This window comes from Harmonia axyridis, chromosome 3 (genome assembly GCF_914767665.1).
Source record: "Harmonia axyridis chromosome 3, icHarAxyr1.1, whole genome shotgun sequence".
In the NCBI taxonomy this organism is placed as follows: domain Eukaryota; kingdom Metazoa; phylum Arthropoda; class Insecta; order Coleoptera; family Coccinellidae; genus Harmonia; species Harmonia axyridis.
The window spans coordinates 56,855,285-56,868,545 of NC_059503.1; the positions used below are offsets into that span (position 1 = coordinate 56,855,285).

The window sequence follows — 13,261 nt, forward strand, 5'->3', positions numbered from 1 at the left end:
AAATCAGTTTTAACAGAGGCTTGTGAAAATCAACTGTCTCAATTTTTTGCCGATAGGGACGAGGGCTTCTATGACAGAGGCATAATGATTTTAACTTCAAAATGGCAACAAGTCATCGAATAAAAGGGCGCATATTCGACTTGAATTGGATCATTTCAACTATGTTGATTAAATCTTGTTTTTCATGCAAAAATAATGGATTTATTTTTACTCTAAAAGTCTTCGCATCCACCATTTTGTACATCTTTCATTTTTATATTGAAATATAAATTACTAAATTGAGTGATATCATAACGTATTTTCTTCAATTTTCTTTCTTCTATAATCTGGTGTTACTATCTGGTAGATAATCATAGTAATCAAATACTTTATTTTTAACAGCAAAAAAGATTTGGGTGATGTGAAATTTTCGCTTTTCGTTTTTACAAAAAAAAGTTTTTACATACTTGATAAAAAGATATCAATAATAGCTGATACAAATCAACATCATATTGCTAAGTATCAATTCATAAATTTGAATATAAAGATTCATAAACTGAATTGTTTTCAAGCAGGTAGGATACTGCTGTGACATATGGCAAAATCACTCAGAGGTCTTTCGAAGCAAGCTTGTGGTATGGGTTTCTAAAGAAGCTATTTTACAATTGAGAAAATATTCTCCTAATTATTGACATCCTTATAGATCTGACGATGTACGTACATCAATTTGATAGAAAATATGTTATTAAATGAGAGAAAAAAGTTCTTAAAACCCATACCTATTATCACGTGATGATAATTGAATTCACGATGACGTCAATTTGAAGCGAATGCATATGTCACTTGCATTATTCCACATTTATGTTCTGCTACAAATTTCGAGATTACCAGATAATTAATATCGTATTAAAGCATCCAGTGATTGCTTTTTTTAATTCTGTCTTTGACGTGTTGAGCAATTTCATAAAAGCAAATAGCAGCATCGTCAATTCTATTATGATTCGATTCTACTTCATAAATTCTATAATTTTTTAGAGAAGAACACATAAAAGCGAATGGAAAATATAATCTTTTCATGATGAAAAAATATCAAATAATTTGAGAGTATGTAGGAAACTTGTCAAAAAGCATCATGATTTATTATATAAAAACTTCAATATTCTTCATATTTTGAGTCTGGTTGCTCACACTATATTAATGTTTATTGTCCCATATGAATGTGAGACTTAACAATAAATGGATTTATTATTATTATTAATTATATTTTATTAGGATTTCTTTTTCATTTAATTGATGAAAAATGAATCTCTACAAACTCAAAAAAAAACTTATTAACCTTTTCAGATAAAATCCTATAGTCCGTATTACGGGGCTGTTTTCAGATACTGATTTTTATAATTTTATTAGTATTAATGAATTCATTAAAAATAATTATAAACAATTATTGACAATAATTATGTCCTGTGAGGAAAGCGATGTATAGGAGACTTCTTATCAAATTACAGTTTTATGTGCGAAGTTAATTATAATCACAACATCTAGCAATGAAAATATTGTATAGTTATTCTCATTTGAAAATTATTTTTAAGAATTTCATGAATCAATTGTTGAACTCCCCTTTATAATTTAATTTGAAAAGTTCATGGTTATAAAACCGGCTTTTACTAACTTGAATTACTCGCACACATCAGAGGCCTCTGAATGAAAAAACATCAAACAAGTAATTAACATTGTCATTCAATTAAGTTTTACTCTACACTGATAAACCAACCATTAGAGTAAGGTATGCCATCACCAAGGTCAAGGTTACAATTGGCATAATTCACTAAAGAAGATGAAAGAGGATATATTACATATAACGTAGGCTAGTAGTTATCTGTTTTATTTCAGATGAGAATATTAAAAAATTCATAACTTTGGAACTACCATCACACATTTTCAATTCAATGTACCGGGTTTTTCACCATAATTTGACCCCCCCTTTTTACTTTGTTACGAAAAGAGGTACAAAAAAAAGTTTTCTACAAAAGTTTCACGAAATCGACTAGTGTTTTTTAAAATGATTTCACAAAACGAAATATATACAGGGTGGGCAACATATTGATTGCAACTTCATTTTTTCAAATGGAACACCCTGTATATTTCTCTATATTTGACAAGCTGATTTTTCCCTTATTTCGAATATATAACATATGTTTGCCAACGAGATAACTCAAAAAGGGCATTTTGAGTTATCGCAGCCTACCACTTGAAAACTGATTACTTAGCTAGCCAGGTGGTTCTTAAAATTTGAAACTCTGTGGTACTCAGAATAAGAGAGATAGGCCAAACATATGTTATATATTCGATATCAGGGGAAGAAGAGCTAGTCAAATATATAGAAATATACAGAATGTTCCATTTGAAAAAATGAAGTTGCAATCAATATGTTGCCCATCCTGTATATATTTCGTTTTGTGAAATCATTTCAAAAAATACTAGTCAATTTCGTGATACTTTTGTAGAAAACATTTTCTTGTACCTCTTTTCGTAACAAAGTTAAAGGGGGGGGGTCAAATTATGGTGAAAAACCCCGTACATTTTCATTCAATTGATTGATTTTCAGCCTTCAAAACCCACTCGTCAGATTTTCCAGTTCTGAGAATAAACAGACTGTACGAAATTTTTGGCTTTGGACATCACGATTTCTGTCCGATTTTTGGTTTCTACACATTTCAAAACATAAATTTTTTCCTTAGCTTGAATATTCTAAATAATAAAGTTAAGATGATGAAACTGTAGCAATAATAATCAACTTTCAACTTTTTAGTTGTGGAACCTTGAAGGTATCTAAGAAATAATTGCGTACATAATTCGATACACAGAGTGTAAAATTCAACAAACCGGTTCTATAGCTCAAAGACTAAGGTGTAAGTAACAGTATCTTGTTGCTCATTGTCGGCAACCTATTCGTATATCGGATAATACCTCGTGATATCGATTTACATAGGTTCTCTCATATCTCGAAAAAAATTCGCTTAACCCAACGTCAAATTGTTACCTACACATAATGAAATATGGAAGCCAAGGATTTCCTGAGGTCGATCCACGTCATGATTTCACGAGTTCGCGATCTAGTCGACCGCGGTATTTTTCCGTAGGCGAAACGGAGAACCGGACAGTTGGGCAAGATGATGCTGAATGTTTTGCCCAATTTATAATTTGCGAGACTTTAAATTGACAAATGTTCGTTCACTCAATAAATATGTCATATTAATTCAAATAGGATTGGAACATAACTTATACACTAATAGTTATCATTGTATGTATTAATCTTTTAATCAATAAATCAGAATATTATCGTTCCGTAACCATATGCAATAGATGTTTGTTCTAGAAGAAATTAGAGGGCTTTCCAATAAGAGGTTTCATTTCGAATCGCCCTCCATCTGGACAGCTGTCACTTTTGAAGCTGACATCGTATGACATTTGAGAAGTAAAGGGTGTTTTTTAGAGCTATAGAACTTTAAATTGCAATAAAACAACGATGGATTATTCGATTGACATGAATTTCATTTATCCGCAAGATAATCTTGTGGCATTACATTTTAAATATGATTTCTGGCATATAATTGCCACGGCTGGCTCGGATGTAGACCAATCTGGACGTCCAATTTTCGATTACTCTTTCCAACATTTGTGGCCGTATATCGGCAATAACACGGCGAATGTTGTCTTCCAAATGGTCAAGGGTTTGTGGCTTATCCGCATAGACCAATGATTTTACATAGCCCCACAAAAAGTAGTCTAGCAGTGTTAAATCACAAAATCTTGGAGGCCAATTCAAAGGTCCAAAACGTGAAATTAGGCGGTCACCAAACGTGTCTTTCAATAAATCGATTGTGGCACGAGCTGTGTGACATGTTGCGCCGTCTTGTTGGAACCACAGCTCCTGGACATCATGGTTGTTCAATTCAGGAATGAAAAAGTTAGTAATCATGGCTCTATACCGAACACCATTGACTGTAACGTTCTGGCCATCATCGTTTTTGAAGAAGTACGGACCAATGATTCCACCAGCCCATAAATCGCACCAAACAGTCAGTTTTTCTGGATGTAACGGTGTTTCGACATACACTTGAGGATAAGCTTCACTCCAAATGCGGCAGTTTTGTTTGTTGACGTAGCCATTCAACCAGAAGTGCGCTTCATCGCTGAACAAAATAAAATGGACGTAGTGCACGATACGTATTCCGCACAGAACCATTAAGTACTTTCGAAATAAAATTGCACTATTTGCAAGCGTTGTTCAGGTGTGAGTCTATTCATGATGAATTGCCAAACCAAACTGAGAATAAATCACTTGACAGCTGTTAAATCGGTCGCCATCTTGAACAGTAATGCCAACTTAAAGTTATATACCTCGAAAAAAAAACACCCGTTACTTGGTACTTTTTATTAATAACAAAAAAAACATCAATATTTTGTGAATTGCAACCAAAATACCTACTATAAAATTCAAAAAACGAAGAAACATTTAGAGCAAGTTTTTGTTATAAGAAACATCGATTTTTTAAATCAAAAAATTGATCTACTTCTCATATGTGAAGTTTGTACAAACATGGATGGGGCATTTCATTTTTATAAGGATGATTAATTAATTAAGTCACAAATATTAATGTTTCTGTTGTTATTACTGAAAAAATATGTGCTATCATTGTATTCCAAATAGAATGACACGCAATTTTCACCCACAATATACACAGGGTGCCATTTGAAAATAAAAAGTGAGGGGAAGCTACCACAGTGCTGTCAAATGTAAGAACCCTTTTTTTTACATCATTGGGAAGGTACTATGATGTTATTCAAAGCAAATTTTTTTATTTTTTCATTATCTTATCAAATAAGCTAGTAATTGCCTGTATACGATAACTTAGGACAACCGGAATATAGCCTTTTTTAAATAAAAGAAAGGTAACTCATATTTTGATTTTTTTTAAAATTTATTTCGATGTAATATTTCACCTTAATATTGCACTCACGGTCAATACAGCCTAACGAAAAATTATTAAACCGTTCAAAATTCAATTATTATAAAGAAATATTTCGTTATAAAAGATAATCGTTCACCACGAAACGTTTTTCCTTTTTCAAATTGAGTCATCATAATAATCCGATTTCACCGCAATTTTCCAGATGTTCTAATTACAACAACGATAACCAGTTGTCGGAATCAAGTGTAAATTCCTCAACTTCGCAACGGATCGGCATTCCCTCCACAGCGTGTCCTTTTGCCCGGTTGACCGTCACCGCGCAGTCAACTGATGGCGAGACACGGTGAGCACACCCATCCCAAGGCCGGAGGTGTGCGCCCGTACTCCTCTCCCATTGGTGTCGGATGATGTGACGTAGCAGAAGCGATCGGACACACATTGACCGAGCTGTCGGCTCTGCATTGTTTTCGCAAATTTTTTGATTTATTGTTAAGTTATGACGCTTATCGGCGATAAGATACGTTAGTTTTTCCTGTTTGTTCCGGATGAATAAGCGACGACAGAACAGTGGCAGGAACATATTTGTATAGCGATCTTTTGTTTGCCTAAACATGAGCGACGACGACGACGGACCTTTTCAATGGTATCGGTTGGCACAATCACCGAATTAATGTCTTGGAGATGTTTTTGGTCGCCAAAGTTTGTAATCGTCATCGTTATAGCTGAATTTTGGATTTTAATTTTGAGCTGGTTGATACTCATGAAAATGGAGACTGAACATAGTAAAATCTGACACTAACTCTGCCCATGATGGGCATTTTTGTTCAATTTAAGCTCGATTTATTGTCCACAGTTGAAAAACAACTCGAATATACAGAGCAAATCGCAATAGAACCAATAAACCTCTAAGAGTTTATGTATTGGCATGACAGACAATTTTAATTCACTGTTAGTTAATTTATTTTTTTTAAATTCTCTTTAGACAAATTGAAGCATTAAGTTAATTAGTTCTTTTTTTAAAATTAACTTTCTATTAACTTTTGATTCTGGGAGAAGCGGTTCCTCGAGATGCGGTTGGAACTTTCAGCTTCCTCGGTAGCTCAGTTGGTGAAAGAGCTGGACTAGAGATTCGGAGGTTGCGGGTTCGATTCCCACTCGAGGAGGTACTCTTTCCGGAATTAAAAATGTCCGTCCTGCCAATATATTAGGTGTATCACTTTGCTTCCGCCGTTTTGCAATAGATGGATGTAGCGGTAAGTTCTGGTTGAAATAAATAGATCGTAGATATCATGCAATAAGCTTTGATATTTGTAAACATAACGACATCAAGCTATCAGTCGATTTGTGTCTGCATCATAAAATTATTCTCGATTGAACATGTCAGCTTACGAGCAAAATTCTCGTTATTTGCGGGAGGGTTCAATTTTCAGCTTTAATATGAAGAAATCTGCGACTGAGGCTCATCGCATGCTCTCAAATCCTATGGTTTTAACGCTTCAAGAACGGTGATTTTGATGTCGAAGATCAGCACGGCAGTGAAAGAGAGAAGGTTTTCGAAGATGAAGAATTGGAGGCATTACTTGATCAAGGCTCGTGTCAAACGCAACAAGAATTAGCAGGACCATTGGGAGTGACGTATCAAGCCATTTCAAATCGCCTGAAAGTCATGGGAATGATTCATAAACAAGGGAATTGGGTTCCGTACGAGTCGAAGCCGAGAGATGTTGGACGGCGTTTGTATGCTTGTGAACAGCTTCTTGCAAGGCATAGAAGGAAGGGATTTCTGCATCGCATCGTGACTAGAGACGAAAAATGGGTCCATTGAAATAATTTCAAGCGCAGAAAATCTTGGGGATATCCCGGCCATGCTTCGGTCGACGGTTAAACCGAATATTCACGGTTCTAAGGTCATGCTCAGTATTTGGTCGGCTACATATCTGTATCTGCTGCATTACATCAAATAACAAATAGGTAAAGATAAATAGCCAAAATATTACCATTTATGCTGACCAAATAACAATTAGCAGTATACATGTCATATAAATGAGGATAATCTTATATTTCCATGATGGATAACTTAAAAATCTTTACTGAAATGGAAGAGATGCGCTTTTTGCATGCTGCATAAATATGCACTCTCTCTGACCGACATCAATTGACTGTCTCGAAAGATTTCGATTACTTTCCACTATAGGTTTAATTGCGTCAACTGCTCGTTAAAAGGTTAGGTTAGGTCAGAAAAAATAGTAAAGAGATAAAGTGTTTCTTTTAACCTCGGGAATCTTCGGTTGAAATATATGTCAGACTATCCCTGTCAATTTGAAAAGGTACTACCTTCAGTATATAGGCTCCCTTGAAAAATCTCAAAAAAACCAAAAACAGGTAAACTTTGAGGGAGATAATTTGTACGGTTGGTTCCAATCATTTTGTATCAACCCTGTGAGAGCGTTGACATCAACCCCTAAAATCTTAAATAGAGAGGAGTGTTTGGCGACACCTTGTTTTGAAAAAAATTCGATGGCCTTTTCAAAAATGCCGTACACTTTACCTTTTTTTGTCAGTACTTCCGAATAATTAAAAAAAAAAGAATAAAATATACAATAATAATAATAATATGGCTCACAGATCGTTTCTATGAGAAATTGATTGATAGAAGAGGGCTGATTGTTTGGTCACCACGCTCTTCAGAGTTGAAAACCTCAGAAATATTTCCTGGTGACATGCAAAGTTTGTTGTATATAATATACACAGCCCCGAAATGTACAAGAATTGAAAGTAAGAATACGCTCAGCATGCCGAGAAATTCAAGTTGAAGTTTTTCGAAACGTTGGGGCCGAATTTGAAAAAGGTTATATATAAAATAATGGACAATATTTTGAAAATCTTTTATGGTGAGCAATCTTTCATTATTTTCATGTGTCATTTGCAATTCTTTGTATCGTAACTCTTCTATTTTTTTCTTCGGAAGTCTTCGGCAATTTTGAAAAGGCATCGAATTATTTTTGAAACAAATGTCACTGATTTAAGATTTCAGAGGTTGCTGCCATAACGCACACAGGGTTGATACAAATTGACTAGAACCAACCATAAAATGTCTCTTTACGAATCAAAGTTTACCTCTGCAAATTGACACACTGTATATATCAAGTTTAAAAAAAAAGGAAGGAAAAAATAAATTCTGGTGTCTCTTTCAAGTTTGCCTGATTTGATAAATTATTTTCGAAATGTGTGACATCTGAAGGGGCTCAACTGAAACCTCAGAGTAAAATTTCATTTTCCCATAATGTCTACATCAATGTCGAAAAGTCGTTTTCAACACTTAAGTAGTGACTTGAACTTTAACTTCAGAATATCGAGACCACGGTGAACTCGAAATATTTCGAATCTAGATGATCAGTTCAATATTTGATAACATCAAAGTATGTCAATATAAAATTGCAAGAACATGCAAAAGGACATATTCTCGTTTGTTAGGCTACGCCATTGGAATTGATCGAAACTCTATGTAATCCTTGATGAATTAATTCGAAAATGACACGCATTCATCTAATCAAACAACGTATTTAGTCATGCAATATATCTAGGTTAATCCACATCGACCAAACCGCTAGGGAAAATTCAAGGAATTTATTTGTAAATCGCGATAGCTACGGAAAGACCAATTTGGAAAGATCCTCAAAACTGTCACTCAACTTTCCAGTTATCAAAGCAATAGTTTCGGATATTCCATTATGTTCCCTCCATTCAAGGATGATATCGTAACAGGTACGCTGTAAGAGTGAAATTTATTGCGGTTTTTCGATTGGCAGCAAGAACAACGCGGTCGATGACCTCGTAAAATTTCAACCACATCGGTCTCGTGGCGCACACGACAGATAAGACGTCAAATTTAGCCCCGTCGGCCCGTCAAATGATTTCCCAGAAACGCCTGGGCGTTTGGCATGTGATGACGCATCCAGAACCAAGCTAGCTAGAATCGATCGAGCGATGCTAGTGGGCATGTTTGGTTTATAATACTGGAGGTGCACGCGAGGGAAAGTTATGGAACCCTGCCAAACCACACTTTCTTGTTTCTGGTCCTTCGACCAATAGATTCCGTCATGAAACATGGACTATTTCAATGGCAGGGTTGGGTTAATGAATTTATTATGCAATAAGGAGAATTCATTCAAGTTTAATCTCTTAGTGCAGGTGGTGGATCTAGGGAGTTTTATGACTAAGGAAAGTTCAACCAAGTTTCCTCCCATTAAATGAAATACTTTTTTCCTTTTCCATTTTTCCAGATTCGGCTCAGGGGAAAGTAAACTGGCTGTTAAATTTCCAAAAAAGATAATAATTTTTTCTATGGTATAGCTTTCTGAAGATCGTTCAGAATTGAATTATTTCAGTTTTCTGTACCAACTCATATATCATTTTTTTGAGTGCTCGTCACTGAACTCATCGTTATATAATTTCGACATAATTTTACGACGTTGACGTTGAGATCTTGTGTTAACTGTTCAAAAGCCTTAATACCTAAGTCTCTGTGCACTCCGTCCGGAAAACTGAATTGGACATATGGGGATATTGAATTGATTAGATGCAAACCTCTTGGCAAAACACTCGGATGTGGTGCCAACTATCTTCGATTTCGAGGTACTCTTTGAAACGGTCATTGATGACCGTCAGTGCAATGAACTTTGTAAATCGCTTGGACAAAAAGTCCTTCATATGGTATACCGATGGATCAAAATCAGAAATAGGTACAAGTATTGGGATATATGGGCCTAAAACGAGAATCTCTAGATTCCTAGGAGGCGAGCCCTCTGTCTTGAAAACCGAGACATAAGCTGTCTATACTTGCGCCTAAGAGTATCTCAAAAGAAGCCTCAAAGGGGCGCGTATTTACATCAATACGAAGAGCCAGACCACGCTGAGTTCCCTGGAATCATATAGCCAAGGGTCTGTACTGATATGGAAGTGCCATAAAACCAAGCAACTGGCCAGAGGGAATGAAGTGACTCTACTATGGGTACCGGGGCATTGTGGTATTGAAGAAAACGAAAAAACCGATGAACTTGCAAAAAGGGCATCAAGGTTAACACATGTTGGTCCTGAGCCCTTCTTTGAGATTGGAGAAGACCAATATAAAGCAGCGGTCCAACAATGGGAGTGGGACAATATAAATCCCTCTGGATAAACACTCCGGGTCTTGCTCAGGCAAAAAAATTTGTGGTGTGTGGCGGCTTCTCATAAAGCCCACATACCAACAATAATAAAACACAGCACTCAGTGGCCTAGAGGCTAAGACTGTGTTCTCACTCACCGAGATGCAACAAGGTCCCGGGTTCGAGTCCCGGCGGCTCCCGATAATAATAAATTCTCCAAGCGTCTGTGACACGGCACACACAATTATACCAAAGTCACACTGATGAGTCCGGTGTGTGTGCCAGGGACGAAACGCATAAGTAGGCATACGTGAAATCCTACATTGGTGACCCCGACGTGATGGCGGAAAACTGCGGCGTTGGAGCGCAGAGGCGACTCACTGCCCCGCTCAACGTTACGGCTACTGGGGTGTCCGTCGGACACTAGAGCCGATGGCACGCCGAGCCTCGTGTTTCCGTCGTCACAGCATGCAAGCCCGACGTGATGGCGGAAAACTGCGGCGTTGGAGCGCAGAGGCGACTCACTGCCCCGCTCAACGTTACGGCTACTGGGGTGTCCGTCGGACACTAGAGCCGATGGCACGCCGAGCCTCGTGTTTCCGTCGTCACAGCATGCAAGCCCGACGTGATGGGAATGGCCATCTTAACGATGTGTCCTGGAAAGCAGAAGGTTGATGCATAGCTCCCATATATCTGCAATTTCCAACGAAACTCTAGACGCCCATTCCCATGACGTGCAATACGTGCTCCTTGGTCTGCCGCGGTATAGCGGAGCCTGAATAGGCGGCATTCACCGTCCGCACGAAGCCGCGAAGTGCAGCTCTGATTAGGCGGCAATCACCCAGCTGCACCGATGACCTCGTAACACGCATAAGTTTCGTTCCTCCGTCACTGGGGAGGGAGTCATGTGGCGGCTTCTCATAAAGCCCACATAGCAATAATAATAAAACACAGCACTCAGTGGCCTAGAGGCTAAGACTGTGTTCTCACTCACCGAGATGCAACAAGGTCCCGGGTTCGAGTCCCGGCGGCTCCCGATAATAATAAATTCCCCAAGCGTCTGTGACACGGCACACACAATTATACCAAAGTCACACTGATGAGTCCGGTGTGTGTGCCAGGGACGAAACGCATAAGAAGGCATACGTGAAATGCCACAGGTGCTTTCACCGACCTATACCAGGAACTTCAGAAGCTACCACGAGCTGAGCTTCGGGTAATGGTAAGATTGCTGACAGGAGACTTGTACCGCATGGGTAAGTCAGCAGATGAGATCTGCAGGTTCTGAAAAGAGGTAGAAACAGCCGAACACATATTGTGCAAATGTCCGGGGCTGACTGACCTAAGAACCACTCACATGGGAAGTCAGTTCTGGATTCTCATGAAGTAATAGCCAAGACTCCTAGGGATGTCATCGGTTCCATTAACCGTATCGACGTCCTCCCTAGGTTTGTATGAATAAGTAAGGTTAAGAACAAAAGATCAAATTGGTCGCAGCTTCCGGAAGGCTAACAGTGCCGCAATGACTCCGTTATTCAGTTAATAATAATAATAAGTCCTTATGCAAAATTCAGTGTAATGTCGTTTGTGGAATGCCTAATTCCCTCCTTGGTACAGGAAGACTCGTCGCTCCAAATGATCTTATTAAAAAAATCTGGATCTGCATGATGTTTTCCAGAATTTGGCGGCAAAATTGAATTTCGTTGAGGTGAATAATTATGCGAGTAATATTTTCGCACGTAAAGAATTTCCATTGTTCACTAAGTAATGCAACATCGAAGATTTCTCAACAGAATTGACAAACTTGATTTTGTCAGAAACGTACCCATTTGGATAAAAACAGCCATATCTTTTTTCTTTGAATAACAAATGACTTGTGTGATACCTCTTCGAAATCACTATAAAATAGACAATTTATTGGTGTAATGTGCAGCAGTAGCTCGGTACATTTTTGTTTCCACTACGATGGGCTAAACTTCATGAACAAAATAATCCACTACCAGAATTTCCAATAAAAATATTTCTCATAGCCCCCCTTTGAAATTTTCGGAGGATGTTAAAATCATTCTTCAGCAATATTTTACTGAAAAAATTAACCAGAAAGATGTAAAATTGTACCAACCGTAAGGGCAAAACTATTGAAAGGGGCAAAAACTCATTATTTCCAAAAAAAAAAATTTCTCGAAAAGGGTAAGACTTTTATAATGGGAATTTTGTCATAGCAGGTGGGTTATCCTTTGATCTACATTCTCCCTCGGTTTGCCGTGGTCTTTACGGGACACCCTGTATATAACATACATAAGTATGTGATCTCCAAAAGCGCAAAAGACGCATTGATGAGCGAGCTTCAGAAATATCCTGACTTCAAGTCAGTGCTTTCCTTATTTTTCTACTCCTGATGATTTCCAACTCATAGTGCTTCGTCAATCCATTAAACTCTACAAAATTAGCATAAAAAAGCAATTAAAGATAAACTTAGTGGGTATTGGAATACTCAATAATTTTGGAAAATTATTCTTTATCGATTCGCACAATTTTTAAATATTCTTATCACATATTGATATGGAATCAGTGGAAAATTCGACAAATTGCACCTTAATTATGGATCCACCTCTCATCAAGAAAATGTCTGGAACACAGCTAAGGTCAATGTTACCACCCGTTTTTCTAATATATAGAAGACAAGATATAGAATAGCAAGACGAAATAATGATAACAAAAAATTCATTTCGAGCATGTGGTAATAAGATGAACTGCTATCGAATTTTCAGTTCAACATAAAATAAGTAATGAAAATTCGAACTACAGTTCCCAATTGAAATTTTATTTTATTTATTATCTTGATTTTCAAATGACTAAGAGACTTTTTGCATAAACAGCATTCCAGATAATATTGAATAATATGCAAATCAAAAAATTTGAAACGTCATTCTATCCAGAAAAATATAAACATAAACCCATTCCTATTGGTATTTAAAATATCCACATTAAAATTTTACTGTTGTTTCATTGAAGGTAATCATCATTCAGTCTATAGTAGATAATCTACCTACCTATCATTAGTATCATTACACCATCCTCAAAAATGTCTTGTTTTTAAACGAAAATTCAATTATGGAAACCTTGAAAATAAGAAATCCTACAAAATTATGATATGGGTAG

At 36.9% G+C, this 13,261-nt stretch overlaps 1 protein-coding gene and 1 non-coding gene across 2 annotated transcripts in view; one reads left to right on the forward strand and one right to left on the reverse strand.

Moving 5' to 3' along the window:
- LOC123674579 (proline dehydrogenase 1, mitochondrial) overlaps nt 1–13,261 on the reverse strand; it is a 63,423-nt gene that overhangs the window by 28,763 nt on the left and 21,399 nt on the right. The window lies entirely within an intron of this gene.
- Trnas-aga lies at nt 6,042–6,115 on the forward strand. Its single transcript has one exon. It is a non-coding gene; the product is annotated as a tRNA-Ser (tRNA).